The sequence below is a fragment of the Mesoplodon densirostris genome, chromosome 10, assembly GCF_025265405.1.
Source record: "Mesoplodon densirostris isolate mMesDen1 chromosome 10, mMesDen1 primary haplotype, whole genome shotgun sequence".
NCBI classification, from domain to species: Eukaryota; Metazoa; Chordata; class Mammalia; order Artiodactyla; family Ziphiidae; genus Mesoplodon; species Mesoplodon densirostris.
Window position 1 is genome coordinate 81,069,201 of NC_082670.1, and position 12,911 is coordinate 81,082,111.

Consider the following 12,911-nt stretch of genomic DNA (forward strand, 5'->3'; position numbering starts at 1 on the left):
AAAAGTAAGGAGAATAGGAGGAAGAGTAGCAATATATAGAAAAGGCAGAAGCCCACCGGCAGAAGCCCACCAGAGCCCACGAGGCTTTCCCTGCACAAAACACTAGCACCTGTCCCAAAACAGTTTCTGTCTTTACACAAAATTCCACTGACTGTACATTTTATTGAGGAGGGGAAACAAATGCACCAAAACAAATCATCTGTCCACCTTACCTTTTTATCCTTCTGTGGGAAAAAAAAATCTCAGTCTGTACTATGCTTCTGAGAGCAAATGATGTCCCTCCAAGACCCAAAATACAGCTAGAAACTTCGGCAACTGTGCCTTTTACACTGGGCTTGTTGGTTCCTCTGTTTTCTCACCTTCCAAATGGACATGTAAAACTGTTACTTCATACAGCCAAGGTGCTCTTTTTAAAGCCCAGAAAATACCAAAGAAACATACCAATTAGAACACATGCTTCTCACTGAGTCATTTCTGTATCTTAGTTTCATTTGCTCTATGCCAGGGTAAGATATCTGCAAAGTCATAGCAAAAGAACTAGAAGGACTTTTGAGACCATCCAATTCAATGCCCACATTTTTCACATGAGAAAGCTCAGACCAGTCACCAAGTGAGTCAGGCAGGACTAAAACCGAGGGTCTGCCTCCCAGTCTGCTGTTTATCACTCATCTCTAATTTCAGTCAAAGATGCAGCTGTGTTTCCCCCTTCTAGAGAATCTGAATATTTCTTTAGCTAATGTTGACATAAATCAGACTTTGTGAGATAGAGAAACAGAGAGCAAAGTAACATAATACACCAGCTAGCTTTTCCAGATGCACCTGAGAGAGAGTTTCAATAATGGAAAACACATCATACATTGCTTTATACAGTCTACTCGGTTCTGTGATAGAGAAGGGTAAAAAGTTCTGGGGGAAAAACCATATGGGTCATCTGGTGACATTTTTTAAAAGTTTACTTTCAGAAGCGCATGATTTAAAGTGTTTTTCCCCTCAAAACCAAGCATATTCACTATAAAACACCTGGAAAATACAACAAAATATTAATGAGCAGAAAAAGGAAACATATCATACAATTCTACCAACAAAAGACAACTATCGTTAAAATTTTAGGATAGTTCCTTCTAGTTTTTTTTTTTCCTTTTTGAGTGGTTGAGATCTTCATACATATACCATTTCCAGATTTTCTTTTCACCTAAATTACACCTAAGCATTTTAATAGTTCATTAACAACTTATAAACATCATTTTAATGTATGAACAGTATTTTTGTGGTATAGATATGCCAAATTTTATACTTTTTTTCTTTATGTATGTCATTTAGGGGTTTTCTTTTATACATAATACTAAAATGAGTATTTGAAAAATAAACCATGATCTTAATTTTCTGATTATTTTCTTAACTTTAATTCCTAAAATGAGATTAAATATTATAAACATTTTAAAGTACCTGAAAGTTGGTGCCAAATTTTGTTTTTTTTACCAAAGGTATATAAAAGTTCCTATCTTATAGTGCTTTTTCAATAATTACCAAATTTTAAGTCTTTGTTAATTTTATAGGTGACACAGATACCTATTTTATTTAATCTCTCTGTCATTGAACAGTATCATATATTCATTACACATTGTGTTTCTCATTTGGAACATCTATTCTTGAGGTCTCTGCCCATTTATCTACTGAGGAAGAGGGAAACATTTTGATTGAAGACATCCAATCATGTTTTCTTTAATAAATAAAATTAAAATAGAACTTTTAAGCAAGTTAATAGCCTTGCTGAATTCACTAAAGCCTAAGAAAACAAAGACTCCTGGCAAAATCAGTTAAGAGATGTAAAGAAAATAGCACAACACACTTTTTTCCCCTGAGTATATATTATTTGGGCTCCATCAAGTAAGTGATATGTTTGTGCAGCTTTCTGTGACTGCTGATTCCAAGTGTCAGATTAACAAACAGTTGAAAATAAATGAAGAGCTGGAGTATGTGGCATATGAAAATCACAAACTCTCTTTTTAAAAAGAATGTGTTCTGGTTCACACTGATGGACTAAGAAAATTCACTTACCTCCTTTCTCACCCAAAGTACTTTCTAAATGATACTAAAGGAGCACAAAGGTGTAAACCCATAACCACAAAGAGAACGGAAAGAAGCCGTTAGAAGGTGAGTGATTTCAATAAGTTTGTTGACTTACAAACCACAGCAAAGGAAACCACAACCCAAAAGGGGGTTTCAGCAAAGGAGAAAACAGACCTGCCTGATACTACCCCAGAAAAACTCAGTTTTCAGAAATAGTGGGTAAAACAGAGGGTGGAAGAGGTGGGTAGAGCTGAAAAGCGGGGTATTAATTACAGGTCAGTATATGTAACATAGACTGCCCTCCCTCCTGGCTCTCCATGTGAGCTGGCCTGAAGCCACCACTAGGTTCAAGACAGTAAAAACGTGTGTGGGGAGAAGTAGGACAGTTATCATGGGTGTTAAAACCTCACTCTTGCAAGTTAAAATCCCCCCACCCCATTCCCATGCACACACTCTAAACTTTGACCCTTCAAGCACACCATTTACAAGATTAATCCACCTGTTGAAGGGCTTGCAAACAGCCCTTCTATTACCTCTTTCTTTTACATATAACCACAGATCACTGGAAATCCAATACACCAAGAAAGGCCAGCACACAAAATAAAGTGAGCAAGCAAAATAGCAGAAAACACGACACCATGCAAATAAGACAATTTAGGGAAAAGATACAAACTTAAAAAAGAAAACCTATTTAATACCCTCAAGAATCACTTGAGGATATTTGGTAACTACAAGACAAAAGCAGAGTTATATTTAAAATAATGAGATAAAAAAAAAGATCCCTTGGGAATTACATGATTACTTAAATAAAAAATTCAATAGACAGCTTAATGGCAAACTTTGAGAAATCTCCTAGACTATATACTAAGTGTACAATATGTGAGAAAAAGTAAGATATATAGATGATTGATCCAGGAGATCTACATGTGGACTAATAGAAGTTTCAGAATGAGAAAAACAAAACTGGAGGGGAGGAAATTATCAAATAAATTATATAAGAAAATTTCCCAGAGCTAAAGGGACACACGAATCTTCGAAGTATAGGAATCTACTCGGTGTCAAGGAGAATGAACTGTGAAATGTTAGAAAACTGAGGTTAAAGAGAAATTCGTAATAGCCTCCTAAAAAGACCCTCCCCCTAAAAAGGTAGCCTACAGAAAAGGAAGGATCAGAGTAACATCAGATTCATCGGCAGCAGTGTTGGATGCTAAAAGACAGCAGTGAAAATGATTTTCAATACAAAAGTCCTATTCCCAAACTATCAATCATGTTTGAGGGCAAAATGAAAAACTGCAAGCTTGCAAGGACTCAGTTTACCTCCCATTCACTCTTTCTTGGAAAGTTACTAGCAAAATTTGGAGGTAAGTCAAAGAGAGAAAGCCCACTGTGTCCAGCAAATGGTAAATCCAACTCTGGAGAGCAATATGGGAATCTCAGGCTACTTCTATCCAGCAGGTCTAGAAAACGACCGGTCTAAATGAGAGCAAAATGGAGATCTAATGAAAAAGAGGGAGAACCAATAGAAGAGAAAGTGCAAATATGAGTTTTGGAAAACCTGGAGATATGATGGAGGCACATACTCAGGAAAGGCAAGAGGGCATCAGAAATTCCAATAAAATCAAGCACAGATAACTTTATAAGAAAGACTTAAAATATGTATTACACACACTGAAAGATGGCATGATTTTGACAAAATGAGAGAGGAAGAGAATCCATTTGAACCTGATTCTAGACACAGTCTCCTTTGTGTATCACAGGAGTTGTGACACTGAAACCATAGAAACCACTTGGGTCTGCAGTAAATAATTTAGCAAAGGGATTTCCCTGGTGGTGCAGTGGTTATGAATCTGCCTGCCAATGTAGGGGACATGAGTTTGATCCCTGCAACAAAGACCCAACACAGCCCAAAATAAATAAATTTATTAAAAAAATAATAATTTAGCTAAGTCCTGATGATGCAAATCTTTTTCATTATAGTCAACTTTGGAAAAATCACAAAGAAAGACCTCTCTGGTGACAGAGCAAATGTAAATTAAACTTGACAATGCAAAAATAATGGTACAACTGAATGAGAACTGAAAGTGGAAGAAGGAAAAGAATAGTGAAGAAAGGGGTATGAACACTCATACCTCATCTATGGTAAGGAGGTAAAAGATGCTGACTAGATTGATAGACCAGTAAAGAGAGATTTAAATGTGATTTAGAAGTGGCAAGACCAAAGATATGGAAGCAACCTAAGTGTCCATCAACAGATGAATGGATAAAGAAGATATGATTCTCTCTCTCTCTCTCACACACACACACACACACACACACACAATGGAATACTACTCAGCCATAAAAAAGAATGAAATTTTTCCATTTTCAACAACATGGATGGACTTGGAGTGCATTATGCTAAGTGAAATAAGTCTGACAGAGAAAGACAAATACTGATATCACTTATATGTGGAATCTAAAAAATAAAACAAACTAGTAAATATAACAAAAAAGGAGGAGACTCACAGATACAGAGAACAAATAGTGGTTACCAGTGTGGAGAGGCAAGGGGGGAGGGGCAATATAGGGGTAGGAAATAAGAGGTACAAACTATTATGTATAAAATAAGCTACAAGGATATATTGTACAACACGGGGAAGATAGCCAATATTCTATAATAACTATAAATGGAGTATAACCTTTAAAAATTGTGAATCACTATATTGTACACCTGTAACTTATATAATATTGTATGTCAACTACACTTCAATTAAAACATAAATTAATTTAAAAAATTATAGAAAAGAAGTGGCAAGACCAATGGAAGTGGAGAATAACGTCATGTTGTTAGTGGGAAAATGTGAAAAGGTGATAGATAAATTCTCTTTCTTAAAAGAAAATCACTATATAACATGTAAAATTGATTTAAAAAATTAATTGGCAATATGGAGATAAAGCCAGGAATGGCTTACAGCAGTTGCATTTAGGGAGGGCAGTAAGAAGGGGAAAGGGTAGTTAGTGTTGGGAACTGTTCATTTTCATATGTGTTTCTAAACTATTTTATTTGTAAGCCATGTGCTGGTTATTGCTTTCATAAAAACAAAACAAAAAAGAAAGTTATGGAAGGAGCAAGTGCACTGTGACACGGTCTTTTAATAAAAACAAAAATAAAAATTGAGCCTGGATGAAACGTTGTCTTCTGAGTCTCTGGATAACTATGGAGGAATAGTGAATTTTGTATAACTGGATTTATTTATAAATTTATTTATAAAAAGGAGGGAGCAAATGCAGTGTTCGGAAATGAGACACACATTTTGTTCCCAACAGAACAATTAAGCACTCATTAGGACGTAATGACAGGATGACATTCTGGGGTTTGGAGGGTAAGCACATCCCCTTCATTATCAAATCAAAGATTTTCCAGTATCAAGAGGGACTCTTTTCTCTCTCCTGGATTCTCCCTGCACACACCTCCTCCTTCCCCCAACCCACAAGCCCCTTCATGACCTTAAATAAAGATGAAAATTGAACAAAAGTTTCCCTAGTGCTAATTGCATGTTCTCTAATTTCTAATTTCCTCAAGATTGCTATCTCCTGGCTGTTTCATATTAATATCCCCCCAAATGTACAGCAAGTGCACATTTGAATACCCAGCTAGGTACATTTCCCAGAATGGTTTTTTGAATGGGCTAGTTGTGGGAAGGTTGGCAAGATACTAGTGACTCGATGATGGTACAGTAATGTTACCCACAGTCTGGGTAACATTACTGCACCTTGTGTTCACAGAGAAGGCTGGTTCTGAGTTCAATTACAATCGCTAGCAATTTAAACGATAGCTGCTGTGCTATAATCTAAAACAAATTGCTTTTCTCAAGAAGCCATGTAAGCTTTTGTACTGCAACTTAGCAGAGCTGCTGGTTTTATCTCATCTGAAATTCAAACAGGGTATAAAAGCTGGACCTCTGAACTCCTGTTTTTACCTCGAATAGCATTCTTCTACATTCTAGGGCTCTCCAAAATTTCTATCCTGGAACGAGGTTTATAGGAAAGCAACATACTATTTCCATTTTTTATGCAAGTCATCATTTGGTTTTTGTTTTTCTATTTCAACCTCACACTTTGGGCTGTTTTGAAAGAACTGTATTACTGGGGGCAAGATTTTTTCTCCCCATTTTGATGGCTAGAAGGCTTCTCTGCCAACATGGGCCAAGCCAAGTGTGGAGACATTGGCACCCAAATGAATGCATGTACCTCTGCAATTCTGTTCAAATTTACCTCCTTCCCTTCTATCCATGGGAAGAGGAAAGAAACAGCCAGTGCTCAGAATCTGAAGTAGAAATTATGCCTTTCCCTACCCTCAGTTCCCCATGAGTTTTGCCCAAAAGTCCATGGACTCAAGCTCACAACTATTTCCCCTGAGCACATTCAGACCCAGTGCCTCTGAAGGGACACAGCTGCCTCGGCATTTCTCTGATAGAGATGGCTTCTGACCCCTTAGATGTCTTTCCACAAATGCAATTAGAATAGTTCCCAATGTTCACTACATTCTTTCAGATTTAACAAGGCAACATAATTAACACTGTTATTTTTCTGCCAGTCAACAAGAGAAAATTGCCCTTCCAAGAGATTTTTCATGTTTACAAAAATGATCCATTACTATGTTTCTCTTTCAGATGTTTTTCTTCTATTGAGGTTGAAAGAGCTTGGTTTGGGGTATGCTATATGGTGTGTGCTCAGCAGCATTTCTCTGAAAGGGGAAACTTCTTTATGCCCATCAAAAAGAACCAGAAAAAAAAAAGAAAAAGAAAAAAGCAAAATGAACACTTTAGACCAATTCAGATTCAAACTTAGAGCCACTGTGAAGTCAAGGAAGTTCTATTTCTTTCTATCACATGCACAGAGCCATGCCAAGGGGGTAGATGTAATGTCCCTATTGAATCATGTGAATCCCGCAGTTCTGTTGTAGGAATTCTCTGAGCTTTGATAACCAAAGACTAAGTATACTGGTTCTCCACCAGGATCCTTAGGGGGAACTAGGAAATGGAGTGGGGGAGGGTGGTTTTTTCAATGTCTCAGTAACTGGGGGGCAATACTGATATCTGGGGGACATTCTAAGTGTTGCTGAAAGTTCTGCCGTGTGTTATCTCCACACAACATAGAATAGAACTGCCTAGAGAAGACAAAATGAGCTCATTGTCCTGGGTCCCGTGTTTTCTCATTTTGCAAACCCTGGGCTCCTGACAGACAATCAGTAACTGAAGGAATCAACTAGTGGTTTAAAGAAGGTATTGATTCAACAAATACATATTAAGTTCCTCCTATTGACAGTACAATTAATGCAATATATACATCAGACCATAATCTCCCCTCTAAGGAAGCTTAAAGTGTCATTTTCTCCATAAAGTCCTTCCTAATGACCTCAGCTATAACTAATCTCTAGGTAAAGAGAGAAAATAACCTATTAGGGTTGTGGATACTGGAACTAAAAATTCTATTTTCTAATCCAGACTCTGCCACTGACTAGGCTTGTGACCTTGGACTGGTTGCTTAATCTCACTGTGTCTTGGCTTCCTCATTGGAAAATGGGGATAATATTGCTGTTTGGGGATTAAATGGAGTTATTAATGATATAAAGTCATCAGAACAGTGCATGACACATAGTAAGTGCTCAAAAAACACTTACTATGGTATATATATTTAAAATTTTTTGAAGAGTTTTATATACATAATTTTAATCGAAATCATGGTTGAGATAACTGCAGGTTCACATGCAGTTGTAAGAAATAATACAAAGAGATCCTGTGTATATTTTATCCAGTTTCCTCCACTTTGAAAAACCATAGTATAATAGCACAACTAGGATTTGACATTAATACAATACCCCAATCTTATTCAGAATTCCCCCAAATCCCAGTTTCACTTGTACTCATTTCAGTGTATGTGTGTGTGTGTTTGTGTATGTATTAAGTTCAGTACAATTTTATAATCTGTGCAGGTTCGTGTATCCACCACCAAGGTCAAGATACTGAGCAGTTTTATCACCACAAGGATCCTTCATGTTGTGCCTTTATTACCTCACCCACCTTTCAATCGGCCCTCCCTCACCTCCATCCCTAAGCCCTGGCAATCACTAATCTGTCCTCCATTTTGTCATTTCAATAATGTCACTTAAATGGAATAAAAAACTATGTAATTTTATCACTTATATGTGGAATATAAAATATGATACAAATGAACTTATTTACAAAACAGAAACAGACCCACAGACATACAAAACAAACTTATGGTTACTAACGGGGAAAGAGAGGAGGGATAAATTAGGACTTTGGGATTAGCAGATACAATACTATATATAAAAATAGATAAACTAGGTCCTACTGTATAGCACAGGAAACTACATTCAATATCTTGAAATAACCTATAAATTTAAGAGAATATGAAAAAGAATATGTATATATATACACATATATAGCTGAATCACTTTTCTGTAACACCAGAAACTAACACAACATTGTAAATCAACTGTACTTCAATTTTTTAAAAATTGAAAAACAAGAAACCCTAAAAAATAAAATATATAATTTATTAGGATTGGCTTTTTTCACGCAACACGACTCTTTGGAGAATCACCCAAGTTGTCGATTGTATTAATAGTTCGTTCCTTTTGATTGCTGAGTAGAATTCCATGGGTACCACAGTTTATTTAACCACTCATCTGTTAAAAACATCTGGGCTACTTCCAGATTTTGGCTACTATGAATGAAGCTGTTATGAATTTTTATGTGAACATGAATTTTCATTTCTCTGAGATAAATGCTCAAGAGTGCAATTGCTGGGTCATATGGTAGTTGTATGTTTAGTTTTGTAAAAAACTGCGAGATTTGTTTCCCATTTGTAAAATGGCTGTACCATTTTACATCCCCACTAACAAAGTATGAGTGAACAGTTTCTCTGCATCCTCACCAATATTTGGTGTAGTCATTATTTTTTAGTTTAGCCATTCTGATAGATGTGAAGTGATAGCTCATTATGGCTTTGATTTGCATTTCTCTGATGGCTAGCGATGTGGAATATCTTTTAGTGTGCTTATTTGCCATCTGTACATCTTCCTCAGTGAAACGTCTGTTCATGACTTGTGCCCATTTTCTAACTGGATTGCTTGCTTTTTTAATGTTGACTTTTAGGAGTTCTTTACGTATACTAGATACTAGTCCTCTGTGGAATATGTAGTTTGTAAATATTTTCTTCTAGCCTATAGACTGTTTTTTCATTCTCCTTACACGGCATTCACAGAGAAAAACTTTAATTTTGTTGAGGTCCAATCTATCTATTGTTCCTTTTATGGATTTATGCTTTTGGTGTGAAGTCTAAGAATTCTTTGCTTAAACTTAGATCCCAAGAAATTTCTCTTACGTTTATTTTTTCTAAAATTTTTGTAATTTTACACTTTATGTAAGTCTGTAATCCATTTTGAGTTAATTTTTGTATAAGGTATGAGGTTTAGATCAATGTTATATTTTTGCCGATGGATGTCTAATGCTCCAATACCATTTGTTAAAAGGCTGGGCTTCCTTCATTGAATTCCTTTTGCTCCTTTGTCAAAAATCATCTGAGCATGTGTGTGGATCTACTTCTGGGTGCTCCATTCTGTTCCATTCCATCCCCTGCCAATACATTAGCTTGATTACTATGGATATATAGTTAGCTTTAGTAGTGGATAGAGTGATTCCCCCCCCCACTTTATTATTCTTTTTTTTAAATTAATTAATTAATTTATTTATTTATTTATTTATTTATGGCTGTATTGGGTCTTCATTGCTGTGAGCAGGCTTCTCACTGTGTTGGCTTCTCTTGTTGTGGAACACGGGCTCTAGGTGCAAGGGCTTCAGTAGTTGTGGTTTGTGGGCTCTAGAGTACAGGCTCAGTAGTTGTGGCACATGGGCTTAGATGCTCCGTGGCATGTGGGATCTTCCTGGACCAGGAATAGAACCCATGTCCCCTGCATTGGCAGGCGGATTCTTTACCACTGCACCACCAGGGAAGTCCCATACTTTATTATTCTATGCTATGATTGTTTTAGCTATTATAGGGCCTGTGTCTTTACACATAAGTTTTAGAATAAGCTGGCTGGAATTTTGTTAGGAATTGCATTAAACCTTAGATCAATTTGGGGAGGACTTATGTCTGTACTATGTTGAGACTTCCAATGTTTATTGGAAGGTCTTCTTTGACTTCTTTTATCAGTATTTTGTAATTTTCAGCATACAAATCCTGTATGCATTTTGTTAAGTGTATATCTAATATTTCATTTTCTTTGGAACAGTTGTAAATGGTATTGTGTTTAAAATTTTGGTTTCTGCATGTTCCTTGTTAGTATATAGAAATACAATTAATTTTGTGGATTAATTAATTGCTGAACTCACTTATTAGTTCTGGGAGTATTTTGTTGTTGTTGTAGATTCCTAGGGATTTTCTAGGTAGAAAATCCTGTCATCTGCAAATAGAGCTAGTTTTATTTTATTCCTTTCCAATCTGCATGCCACCTATTCCTTTTTCTTGCTGTATTACAGTGGCTAGAACTTCCAGTACCATACAGAATAGAAGTAATGAGAGTGAACATCCATGCGTTGTTCCCAATATCAGGGATTCTTTTTAATTAATTTTTATTGGAGTATAGTTGGTTTACAATGTTGTGTCAGTTTCTGATGTATAGCAAAGTGAATCAGCTATACATATACATATATACCCTCTTTTTTGGATTTCCTTCTCATTTAGGTTACCACAGAGCATTGAGTAGAGTTCCCTGTGCTATACAGTATGTTCTCATTAGTTATCTATTTTATACATAATATAAACAGTGTATATATGTCAATCCCAGTCTCCCAATTCATCTCACCCACCCCCACCCCCAGTATCCATTCATTTGTTCTCTATATCTGTGTCTCTATCTCTGCTTTGTAAATAAGATCATCTATACCATTTTTCTAGATTCCACACACATGCATTAATATATGATATTAGTTTTTCTCTTTCTGACTTACTTCACTCTGTATGACAATCTCTAGGTCCATCAACGCCTCTACAAATGACCCAATTTCGTTCCCTTTCATGGCTGAATAATATTCCATTCATCTGTTGATGGACATTCAGGTTGTTTCCATGTCCTGGCTATTGTAAATTGTACTCTAGTGAACACTGTGGTACATGTGTCCTTTTGAATTATGGTTTTCTCTCAGTATATGCCCAGGAGTAGGATTGCTGGGTCATATGGTAGTTCTATTTTTAGTTTTTTAAGGAAGCTCCATACGGTTCTCCATAGTGGCTGTATCAATTTACATTCCCACCAACAGTGCAAGAGGGTTCCCTTTTCTCCACACCCTCTCCAGCATTTGTTGTTTGTAGATTTTTTTGATGATAGCCACTCTGACCAGTGTGAGGTGATATCTCATTGTAATTTTGATTTGCATTTCTCTAATAATTAGTGATGTTGAGCATCTTTTCATGTGCCTCTTGGCCACCTGTATGTCTTCTTTGCAGAAATGTTTATTTAGGTATTCTGCTCATTTTTGGATTGGATTTTTTTTTTGCTATTGAGCTGCATGAGCTGTTCATATATTTTGGAGATTAATATTTTGTCAGTTGCTTCATTTGTAAATATTTTCTCCCATTCTGAGGACTGTCTTTTCGTCTTGCTTATGGTTTCCTTTGATGTGCAAAAGCTTTTAAGTTTAATTAGGTCCCATTTGTTTATTTTTGCTTCTATTTTCATTACCCTAGGAGGGGGGTCAAAAAAGATTAAAATGTGGAATGCTTCACGAATTTGCATGTCATCCTTGGGCAGGGGCAATGCTAATCTTCTCTGTATCATTCCAATTTTAGCATATGTGCTGCCAAAGCAAGCACTCAGGGATTCTCTTTATCAAGTTGAGGTAATTCAACTCTATTCCTAAACTGCCAACAATTTTTATTATAAATGGATGCTGGATTTTGTCAAATGCTTGTTCTGGTTTAATTGATATGATCATTTTTCTTCTTTAGCTTGTTGATATGGTAGATTACATTGATTCATTTTAAAGTACTCAACCATCCTTGCATACCTGTATTAAATCCCCTTTGGTCATGGTACATAATTCTTTTTACACACTGTTGTACTTGATTTGCTAATATTTTGTTGAGTATTTCTGTATCAAAGTTCACAAAAGATATTGGACTGGAATAGTCTTTCTTCCTCCCTCCCTCCCTCCCTCCCTTCCTTCCTTTCTTTTTGTGGTCTTTTATTAGGCTAATAAAATGAGTTGGAAAGTGTTCCTACCTCTTCTATTTTCTGAAAGAGATTATGTAAAATTGGTATTAATTCTTTTCTAAACATTTGGTAGACTTCTCCAGTGAAACTGTGTGGTCCTGAGGAGTTCTTGGGGGGAAACTTTTAAGTACTAACTCAATTCCTTTAATCGTTACTCAAGCTGTCCATTTCATCCTGGCTGAATTTAGGTGGTTTATAATTTTTGAAAAATTGATCCCTTTCTTCTGAGTAGCTATGTGAATATGAAACTGTCCACAGTGTATCCTTATATATTTTTTAATGATTGTAGGATCTGTATTTATATCCCCTATTTCATTTCTAATGTTGGCAATTTTGTTATTGTCAGCCTTGCTAATCATTTATCAATTTTATTAATTTTTTAGAATAACCAACTTTTTGCTTCATTGACTTTATTTTTCCTGTTTTAAATTTTTATTGATTTCTGCTTTTACCTTTATTATTTCTTTCTGTCTGCTTGCTATTGGTTTATTTTTCTTTCTTTTTTATACTTGAGGTAGGAACTTAGGTTATTAATTTGAGAACTTTCCTCAATTCTAAT

The 12,911-nt window shown here is 35.9% G+C and overlaps 1 protein-coding gene and 1 non-coding gene across 15 annotated transcripts in view; both read right to left on the reverse strand.

Moving 5' to 3' along the window:
• The window catches only part of FHIT (fragile histidine triad diadenosine triphosphatase), a 1,490,046-nt gene that overhangs the window by 926,021 nt on the left and 551,114 nt on the right, over positions 1 to 12,911 (reverse strand). The window lies entirely within an intron of this gene.
• LOC132498093 (U6 spliceosomal RNA) lies at positions 11,846 to 11,952 on the reverse strand. The gene has a single exon (XR_009533705.1). It is a non-coding gene; the product is annotated as a U6 spliceosomal RNA (small nuclear RNA).